The sequence below is a fragment of the Crocodylus porosus genome, unplaced genomic scaffold (genome assembly GCF_001723895.1).
Source record: "Crocodylus porosus isolate Cpor-Errol unplaced genomic scaffold, CroPor_comp1, whole genome shotgun sequence".
Classification (NCBI taxonomy): domain Eukaryota; kingdom Metazoa; phylum Chordata; order Crocodylia; family Crocodylidae; genus Crocodylus; species Crocodylus porosus.
This window is the reverse complement of record NW_017728918.1, coordinates 6731819-6743039: the sequence shown is the minus strand read 5'-3', so window position 1 is coordinate 6743039 and position 11221 is coordinate 6731819. Positions and strand designations below refer to the sequence as shown.

Here is an 11221-nt window from a genome sequence, read left to right as displayed (position 1 = left end):
TATGAAATCTAAACCCTTCTGGTCCCCCCTTAGTGAGTTCAACTTAGGTCTGCTACAGACTTCCTGGATAAATCATTCAGGGCAAGATCAATAATGGACCCAGCCATACCGGGCGTTTTCATAACTCAGGGCCTTGTTACTCCTTCTGCTGAAACCCACATAAATGTTGATTGGTGTAGTGCTTTTTGGCTTAGTGGTACAGTCACAAATCCTCCTCTGACTGCCCTTCACCTGCACAGGGGCTTGGGGAGCAGGGGCAGGATACTGAGAGCAGGGTTGCCAGGGCTCAAGCTCAAGCCCACTCTCAGTGCAGAGCCGCAGCATCAGTTTCAGCAAGACCAGAGAGCCCCAGGGAAGTCGCAGCCCTGGAGCTTGCTCCCTGCTTTGCTGAGCTCCTAAGGAAGCTCCTCACCATCCCAGCGGCCACGGTGCCTCTTGCTACTGCCCAGATCGCTTTGCTGCCTAAGATCTGAGGGGCCCCATCCTTTAATCCAGAGCCTGTCCCCCACTTGTTGGCACCGGATTTATGATTCAGATACCTTGTTCCAGGCAGACCCAAACCCTGAGACCAACCACAACATCACCATTGGATAATACGTGAATTTTATTGATACAGTGAGAGGAGGTAAGAACAATGCAAACAATTCTATTATCTACCAGTACCAAAGTTCACCGAGTCAAGGTAAGTTTGGCCAGCATGCGAGCTTCACCCTGAGGTTTTTTCTTGAATGTCAGATGTCAGCAGCCTGGAGGTCGAAGCCCACCCCCCACCCTCAGTGAGGTGGGCGAGATGGGCTGGTGGTGTCCATGGTGGCCTCAGGGTCCCCGGTCAGGGACACTATGCTGTTCTGAAATCCCTCTTTTTGTATTCTTTCCCCCTCCTGCTGACTCTTCATCTCTGGGCACCACCGATTGGTCTGCCTGTGGTCATCACACTGTTCACATTCTGTCCTGTCAAGGTATTCCTTTGTTTCACAAACTCATCACATGCACACATCCTAATTTTGGCCTTTTCTGGTTCTCCTCCTAATTTGTTCCGTTCCTCAAAACTGGAAATCCCAAGGGCTCTGCACCCAGGCACTGTGACCTGGTGTCACCTCATCATGTTATGGAACAATATGGTTGGTACATGTCTTTAATTTCCCAGCCTGTGTGTCTGCTTGCCTGTCAGACACATTGGGCCTTGAAGAAACTGTCACAAACAGGCTTGCTGTTGCCTTGGACCATTGTTCTAATGCAGATCTACCGGACCTACAAGCCAAATTCCCAAAGGCAAGCCTCTAAATGCCATTTTCTTGCCATCACCACTAGCCAGGTATCACCTGAGCTTCAAGAGACCCAGTCCCTTTTTTCTCCAGAGCTCAACCTCCTGTGTCATCACTGGCAGGATCAGTGAGCTGGTCCAGGTGGCACTGCAGCACTTGCTCTACCTGACATCCTCACGGGCTATGGAGCCATACCCAGCCCTGCTGTGCCCTGGCATCCCTGCTCCCCCCAATTCAGGAAAGGCCGCTGCATTCTGGGATGCTGGAGGACTTCAGGTTGGGTAGAATAGCTGTCTGGAGGGGCCACACCTTAATGGAACAGAAGCAAAATTAGGCAGATTAGATATAAACTTACCCTGAAGTAGAGCAACTTTAAGCTACTTAAAAGGTCTTAACGTACAGCCAATCCAAGGGTTAAGAGCTTCAGAAACTGCCTAAAATTACTGTGCAACCAGGCCCTAAAAGTTAGGCAATCAGCTCTGGAGGGGAATTCATCAACCAAGCTCGGTGACTAAGCCCCCTATTGTTTAAATTGACAGAGTTAAGACCCCAGGGTATAGATGAACTGTGCTATTCACTAGGGCTGTGTGAAATGGCACCGTTCTGTTTCAGCAGAACAGCATTTCATTTTGAATGTCATTTCAATTCGAAGCTGCTGTTCTGTTTTGCTTCGTCGAAACAGTTTCACTGTCTTGACGTTTTGCTCATAGGTTAATGGGGAAGCTCAAAACAGCCCACAACTTTGTAATTTCTATAGCCTGATTTGGATGAAACTTGCAGGAATGGTAGCTCCTTCAGAGGGCATGAAGCCTACCAAATTTCAGGGAGATAGGTGCAGGGGTTTTGGGGAAACTGCACCTCAAGCTGCGGACAAACAAAACTTGTGACATGGGGTGTGTGTGTGTGGGTGTGTGAAGGTGCAGCAGGGTGAAAGCTGCAGGCATGCTAGCCCCTGCTGAGGCCACAAAGCCTGCCAGCTTTCAAAAAGATAGGTGCAAGGGGTTCTGGGTCCTGGGGCCCTGCACCTCTGGCTGCTGACAGACAAAACTCGTGACGTGGGTGCTTGTGGGACCATGTCCATCTTGGGGCACAGCAGGGGGAAAACTGCAGGCCTGCTAGGCCCTGCTGCAGCCATGAAGCCTGCCAGCTGCAAGGAGATAGGGGGAGTCTGGGTTCTGGGGCCCTGCACCTCTGGCAGCTGACAGGCAAAACTCACAACATGGGTGGGTGACACTGTGTGCGTGTGTTAAGGTGCGCCCTCACTCAACAGACACCAAGGCAGACAGCAGGGCAGTTCAAACAATGCTGCCTTTTATGCAGTTTTTCCATCTCTCCCCCAGAACACGGGGATTGGAAGGGACCTCAGGGAAGGATCACAGTCACCAGCCAGCTACACAGTCAATACAAGAGCAGTCCTTCCCGCTCCTTTAGCTTGTTTCCCTGAAGGCAAGCCCAGCTTAAGCTTCAAAACTCAAAACAGTTTGAAAATTTCAAAATGTTTTGACTTGCCGTGTTTTGTTTCAAGGCCTTGTTTCGTTTCAATGCTCTCCGTTTCATTTCAATTTCGTTGTTTCAAGCTCAAAACAAGTCTAAACGAAACTGCCGGAAAAATTTCACACTGCCCTACTGTTCGCTGCTTGCAACACATGCCAGCTGACCTTGGGGATGACTATTTGGTCTTACTCTGCAAGAAGTGAAGCTAAAGTGCAATGATATGGGTGAAATGAAATGGGGATAAATCACTGTCATTTAGCTCCTACTGACAGTGGGACAGAGCACACAGACAAACCCTGCAGTGGATTTAACTGACCTGCACTAAGTCACACCTTTTATAGCAGCCTAATTGTTTCATCTGTTCATGCTCCCAGGCAAGGGGGAAATGACTGAGAAAAACAATAGGAGCCAAAGGAAACAGGTGTTTCTTGCAGACTTAATTTGCACTGGAGACGCCCACCTGTGGCAGTGAGTTTGATGCCTACATGAGACTGGGATTACCAGCCTGAAGCCCCTGCTTAAGATATCCTACCTAAGGGCACTTACACACATAGCTTTCTCTGTTCCAACGAGCCAGAAATCCAGTGCATCAGAGCAGATTTGATTAATCAAGTCTGCAGAGCACAAGAGCTGATGCGCCTGGCGCTGCATTGCATATATTTGTATAAATGGTGAAGGGTATGTTAGCAGACAGAAAATGGCGGCGATGCACTTTTGAATTAAAACACCTTTGATGCATTTTAGTTCAGAAAAGCACGCCGCTGCCCTTTTCTCAGCGCTGATGCACGTTTCTCCATTTAAAATATATGCATCGGAGTACATGTGTACTGCAGCACGTGCATGTGCACAAATGCCATAGATGACTAGCTCATGCCTTTTCTTTTAGGCACGTCATAGAGCTAGTTCTCACTTTTGTATAACAGCCTGGTGCTTAGAGCACTCATCCAGGGGTCAAAACCTCATCTGCCCCCTCCCAGAAAAGTGCTCTAACCCACATGGGGGGAAACATGGGTGGGGTGGGACACCCCCACACCTCTCCTGTTGAAGCTGGGGTGCTGTATTCAGGAAGGAATACAAGATTCAGGGGGATTAGAAAAAGGAACCTGACTAAGCCCAGTGAAGAGAGAACTGCCCCATGGGGAAGGACAGGGGAGCTGGTTTCTGGTCCCTGCATTGCATCCAGCAACTTTTACGCATATACATGACTCTTACGCATATGCACAACAGGAAGCAGAATCCAGGACCCCTTCCCTTCTTCGGGGGAGCTAGTCTGGCTGCCTCTCACCTGCACTCCCTCTGTCCCCATGAATCCTGCTTGTGGGCCAACACTTGCCCAGCTCCCACAGGAAGGGAGCATACCCCCATCCCAGCCCGCTCTACCACCTGGTAGTTGGGACATTCTCCTGGGAGACACAAGATGGCTTTGAATCCCCACAGGCTCAGAGGAGTACTAACACAGGTCTTCCCCTACCTGGGTAAGTGCTCTACGTGCCAGACTATCATAGAAAAGACCTCTCCCAAGCCCCTTCCCTGCCAACCACATTTTTAGATGAGAGAGGCTATGAGTTTTGAAGTCCCAGGTGTTACCCAGTACTGGGAGCACCCACCAGCACCTGTGCTGGATGCAGCTCCTCAGAGGTCAGGTGTAGCAACACCTAATTTAGGAATCCCATCCAGACACGTAAGAGCTTGAATACTATGCTGAGACCAATCAGTGGTAGCTTTAGGTCTACACAGAGCTGAACATTAGGCACCCAAGTAGATTTTTCTCATGAATATTTAGGCACATAAGAGGTTTGGGTCACTTGAATAGTTAAGTGGGGCAGGGGTTCTACGAACTGGCCGCAGACTGCAGCATTTCAATTCTTCTCCTTAAATTTCTGTGCATCTAAATTCCCTACCTGCAAGATAGGGAGAACAGCACTTTTTTGACTGCCTAGAGTAGTTCATCTCAACTAAGGTGCCAAGGCTAAGGAGATAAACCAGGCTCAGGCTTGTGCCTGCTTGGGTGATCCCCACCCCTCCTGCACAACCCCTGCATAAGGACATAAGCCTTGTAATATATATAAAAAAAAGTAGATTTTGAAATTAGGTGCTGGTCAATTCACAAAAGTTATGGAGTCCATAGAGGCTACAAGAACATTGAGAACCACTGGCCTAAAACTTAGGGAGGACAATTCACTAATGGATGCGAGAGGCTTGGGCCTTACAGCAACAAGAGTCCTAAGTATCCCTGGAACGGTAACAGTATTATACTGCGAGGCACTAGGCAGGCTGGCTCCAGTCTAACCAAGAGCATGCACAGGAGAACTATGCATGCATTTAACACTGAGCTAGCACTTAAGAGTGCTTTGCCAAATAGTGACTGCTTCCCAAGCTAAGAACACGGACTGTACAGCGCCAAGTGCACGGTCAGCACTTAAATCCGATGCAAAGTACATCAAAGGAACAAAAGACAAGTATTTTAAGCCCCCAAATAGAGATTTATTGGGGAGGGAGAAGTAATGGTTTTACAAACTGAATACGAATCAACAACAGCTTTTCATTTTAAAATTTCAGGATTGAGAGTTATAACACTCTGCTACAGTGCTAGGAACTGAGATTCATTCCTCCTCCCTTTAGCTTGGGGCATTTCTAGACTCACCAGCACGTGTGTCATACCAAAATATATGCATCTTTCACGAGAGCCATTAGGTAACACAATTTAGCCCTATTCAAGAGCTCATTGGGATGATGTGTGTAGAAGCTTGTGTGCATAGGCAGCTGCAGGATCAGGGCTTAGATACAACTTGGTTAAGTCTGCACTAAATGTGGGAACGGGGGTGACTATAATTATTACCCTTGAAAGACACATTAAAGACAAAGGCAAGGCATTATTTCTTCTGGTACACAGTGAAATGGGATGTAGTCATGGAAATACAAACTGAGTCTTGATATCAAGTAAGAACTCCTATGTCGGAGTAGGTTGTGGCCCATGACAGCTCATGCCTTTCTAAACCAGTCAGCCTCTGAGGTACCACCCAGCCCTGTCTTTTGTCTTAGAGACTAGACAACAGAAAACAGAGTTGTGGAAACTGTGCTGGATTAAAACCAGATTAAACAAAGGCCTCCAATACATACAGCATAGGATAATCTTGCACCAGCAAAAAAAGGGATAGTAGATCATTTTTATCTCCAATTTGTTTAAACTTCTGCTGAATGTTTTGAACTCTGGATATACTACTCAAGCTTACCAGGCTGTACCTTTGACTGCTGTTCTTTTACAAGGCTCAGCAGGCTGTCTATATTTCTAAGACACAGGTGGATCAAACCTACTTATTTAGCTTCTAATGGGTTTTTAAAGGAAAGCTGTTTTTAAAGAAATATGGAGAAAACATCATCTTGGAGATCACACTGCCATAAATAAATGGACAGAGGACTTGCCTCTGTACTTCCCCTTAATCTTTACTATAGAGGCCAATCCATCCTGTTACAGTCAATACAGGCACTTACACACATGCGGGGAGTCTGCTCTGATGCACTGAAAATCCAGTGTCAGAGCACACGTGATTAATCAAGTCTGTTTGAGCGTGTAAATTGAAGCACGCCAGCAGCCTTACGCATCACGTGCATCAGTGGTGTCAGCGCTGAGAAAGTGGCAGTGGTGTACTTTGACCTAAAACACATTTATGTGCTTTAGTTCACAGCATACCACTGCCATTTTCTCAGCACAGATGCGCACCGCACCACTGATACACCTGCTCCATATGCAGTGCTGGGTACTTTTAATTAGCCTGGCTCGCTAATTAAAAGCACTGGGCCCTGCGTTGGAACCACGTGTAAAAATGCCCTGAGATTCTCCAGGCATTAAACATCTGATTGTGGCCTGGAAATCCTAAAACAAACCTTCACAGTGTTCGTTTTCCCACTGAGCTCATGTAGTTTTCACGCGTAACAGACAAGGCTCAAGAGTAAATTGGATGCTTATCTTGCTGGGATCCTATGACCCCAGCTGACTTCCTGCCCTTTGGGCGGGGGGCTGGACTCGATGATCTCCCGAGGTCCCTTCCAGCCCTCATGTCTATGAAATCTATGAAAGTATTGTCGTCACCATCAGAAATGCACCGTCTCTGAAAAATACCACACTTACTCTGACCCCGATCCAGCAAGTGCTTAAACACACGACTAACTGCTTTGATTAAAAGAGTGGGTCTTATACACACAGTTAATGTTACACTTACGTTTAAAAGCTGTGTTCATTTGAGGGGGTGAAAGTGCAGCCCCACTGAAAGCAGTGGTAAAATTCCTACAGACTTTAATGGCTCTGGGATTTCGCCTGAGGTTTCTAGCAGCTGCCTTTGCTGCTGCAAGTGAGACATGCGGCCCCTACACATCCCGACTCTGCCTTCTCTGCCCGCTAGCAATGGGACAGTGTCTTCGGTTTTGTTTCATTCGCAACGCACTGGAGAGTTCTTGCTAAACCCAGAGGATCATGCTCAAGAGGCGCAAGGCAGAGCTGCTTTAGCTCTTCCTGATGGCAAAGCAGATAAACCAAAACCCTCCACATTACTCTGCGCCTGTCTTTGGGATCATTGGCCCCATCTGTGATAGTACCTTGCAAGACCCAATATCCTTGACTAAAGTTTCTCCTTCCCCTTACTATTAGTCCATTGGTGCAAACAGCAGTGTTCATGCATACACCTAGATTTGAAAGCACACTGAAGTCCTGTGATGGAAGTTTATTTTTATACAGACACACAAGTTTAAAAACTCTCTCATGCTAAATGAAAATGTAAAACTGATCCAAGTTCTGGAACATGCCACCACCAAAAAAACCCCTTTCAGACCTAAAAGAAAAAAAGAAAAAAAAAAAAGGATTAAAGTAAATAAAAATGGGGCTTGACAAACATTAATTCACCATAAAGAAAGAAAGAAAAACTAGTAAAAGAAAGCTGCGCATAAGGCTTCAAGCTGCAGAAAACAACATACTGAACGGAAACTATTCTTGTGGTGAGGCTGGAAACAGCCAAAATGTAGGTTTGTTGGCACAGGAACATACTAATAGGCATCAGTGCGGCTGTTCGACATATTTCCTATTCAAAATACAACTGTGGATTCTTGGCTGTCAACTGAGCTTGTCTGCAGCACCTCCAGCCAAAGCCCAGGGATGCCGCCGTGCAGCACGCCCTGCCCACTCGCTCCCACTCTGCGTACACCAAAAGGTCTAGATGCCCCGGGGCAGGCCTGAGCACCCGCTACTGAACACAGCCTGAGAAAATGAGTGGTTCCTGCCATGCAATCGGACAGCCACGTGACCTTGTCCCAGGCTCTGGGGCACGTGGAGCAGCACCGAGTGGATGGGACAGGCTCCCTCAGCTGCGCTCTCCGACTTGAAGCACAGGCGGTGTAAGCAAGCCCTTGGAGCTCACAGCTTAAAATTAACATCTCTAGACAGCGAGTTGTTGCTGTATCTGCAGATTTTTAGATTTCTCTGCTAAATCGTAGACTCATAGGGCTGGAAGGGACCCCAAAAGATCATCGGGTCCAGCCCCCAGCAGAAGCTCAAGTGTCAGAGCCAGATCCTCTGAAGCTTTTCCTCCATAAAAGCTCAAGTGTCAGAGCCAGATCCTCAGCTGGTATCTAACTGGCACAGCTCCATCAACATCTCTTTGGGCTTCAGCCATGAACAACTACACCGTCATTTGCAGCCCTGGTCCTGCCTTAGGATCAACACAAACACTGCTGCCCACAGAGGCCTGGGGTCTGCAATACTGAAAGCCAGTACAGGCTCAGGAACCCGAGGGAAATCTAGCCATAGTGACGGCAATGGGAGTTTTCTCATTTCTTTCATCAGGGCTGAGATCACCTTCTACAGAAGGAAAGCTTAGAGTTATTTTTTAAAATACTACTAGCCCTTAGCACTAAATAAAATATCATCAGAGGGAATTCCTGGGGTTTCCGAATTCCCAAATACAATGTTTTGCAACCAGCTGTTGGTTTCAACCACATGCGATTGGTGGGGGTTTGACCTGATGTCAGTAAAATCATGTGGTTAAACAGCAATATCCCTGGGCTCTTGTCAGAAATCAGAAGGGTTTCTTTTTCTTTCTAGGCAGTGTAATGCCTTCCATATGGACCCCAGGACCTCACAAGGTCCAATCTCTTCAGGGCCGTCTTTTTACTACAGCTTTTTACGACGGGACCAGCTTTGTTCAGCAAAATAAAATTCAGCGGTAGTCACAGGGCTTCCTCAGCAACTGCACACTGCGAGCAGATGGCTTGGATTAAAATAAATATTGATACACAACCAACTGCTAAGGTGATACTGTGCCCAACTGAAGTGCAGGGAGATGGGCTGCAGTGACACCTGCACATGAAGTCATCTGTTGCACAGCTGACAGATAAATTGAGGCAGCATCAAAAAAACACACTCAGCTCTAAGTGTTGCTGTCAGTAGGTGACAAGTGTTCTGTCTATGCACAACAGGAGCGTGGCAAAAGGGAACACGGGCGAGTGTGAAGCCCAGGTCCCACTTCCTATAAAAGGGGCACAATTAACCTGTGAAAGTGGCACATCCTCTATAGTGTGGGTGTCTGTCTGTTGGTGCAGAAGTGCTTTATAGGAGTGTATTACTTCCTTCACGGAAATACCACTCTGTAGTGGTACAGGGCATGTTACTGTGGTGTAGCTGCACCCACACTGCAGGTTGTGCTGGTAAGACTGTATAGGAAAGAAAAAAAAAAAATCACAGCCCAAGCCTATAGTGTTAAACCGATGATAGTTTTGCGTGTACACCAGGGTTTACAGTGAGAACTGCTACTGGGCAAAGGGACATAGAATTAACTATAGATAAAGACTTGTATACTTCCAAACCATCAACTGGATTAAATGTTATGTATATAAATGATAATGATCTCTGGCTGCAAGTAATCAACTTCCATTAGCCATAATGTAAGTGAAGCAAACAGAGAGGAAAGACTATGTGCTGTGCCTAAATAGAAGAGATGTACCCTACAGATTACAGCACCACACAATACTTTTAGCATGTGCAATAAACTCCTTGTAATATATATAGCATGGCTACCATGAATGAATTCCTATTTTATAGGAATTTTTATTAACTCTGAATTATGATCCGCCCAGTATTATGTACGACTGCTTCCAAGATAAGGACATGCTGCTTCTAGGGAGAGTGTTTCAAACAGTATAAAGTGACATAAGCCTTATGCTTGCTAATCTATTTAAATAAATGCTTAGTTTAGCTACTATTCAAAACGGTGTTAGAGCATCTTTCACCCCAAAGTAAGATTGCTGTTTCAAAGTTCACAAGGAAATGCTACATTTGCTAACAAGCAAAAGCAGAAAATAAATAAAATGCTTATAGTAAACCATTCTGAAAAGCAATAAAGGCTTTTTTTCTGGCTTCATTTCTATGCTCCCAGTTCCGAGAAGTATTTAAGCATGTGCTAGCTATCAAGCTATACACCAGACAAACAAGGTTAACGCTTAAAAAACAAACTTTTTCCAACAGCATTGAACTTGAAATCTGAAATATGTTGTTCTACCTGGGAGAACGCTGCATGGCTTCCCTTCCCATCACAGAATATGGATTTATGGAAAGTAAAATGGTCTGTACGACCTGTATGATAACAGGGAACAGCTCTGGAAGGGAGGAAGACTTGTGATGCAAAATAAAAACAACAACAACAACAACAACGGCCTGTCTTTTTTCATTACCATTCTCTTTGAAGGTTTTCAAGGCGATGATCTCTCATAGCACCTCCTAGTAGGAAATCAGATGATCTCAAAATAACCCTCATGCAGTCTTAATGCTTCATGGCTTTCACTTAAGCTAAAAATAAAGATACATATGAATGATTATGAAATGATAAAACAAACACAAGAAACTGAAAATAATGCTCTCTGTTTCAAGCATCTGGACTAATGTGCGTTGTATATTAAGACACCTATTGCAGAAGGATGGACAAAAATGTATACACGTTAACCGTGCATACATTTGAACAATGAATGACATTTAACTTAAAAATATTACAACGGAAAAAATGCCTGCATGCACAGCATTTCCATTCCCGTTACTAAAACACTGGAAGATAAATTAGTTTTTTAAGAAAAAGCATGTTTAACATCAATGTTTTAGGGTAGCAATATTTTACCAGTGATGTAGTCCCAATCAACATCCCGGTGATTGCAAAACAAGTTTGGAGAGAAGTGTGTGGCAGGGGAAATCATTAGTCAGGTATTTAACATACAGGCATACTTCGTTTTATTGCGCTTCACAGATATTGCGTTTTTTTACAAGTTGAAGGTTTGTGGCAACCCTGCGTCTAGCAAGTCTATCGGCACCATTTTTCCAACAGCATTTGCTCACTTCGCATTTTTTAGCAATAAAGTATTTTTTAATTAAGGTATGTACATTTTTTTTTAATGTAAAAAATGCTATCGCACACTTAATAGACTACAGT

The 11221-nt window shown here is 45.5% G+C and overlaps 1 long non-coding RNA gene across 1 annotated transcript; it reads right to left on the bottom strand.

The window, feature by feature from the left end:
- Nucleotides 1-7457: 7457 nt before the first annotated feature.
- LOC109311519 lies at nt 7458-11007 on the bottom strand. The gene is made up of 2 exons (XR_002101528.1): nt 10476-11007; nt 7458-7585 (listed from the first exon to the last, which is right to left on the bottom strand). It is a non-coding gene; the product is annotated as an uncharacterized LOC109311519 (long non-coding RNA).
- Between the last annotated feature and the right edge of the window lie 214 nt (nt 11008-11221).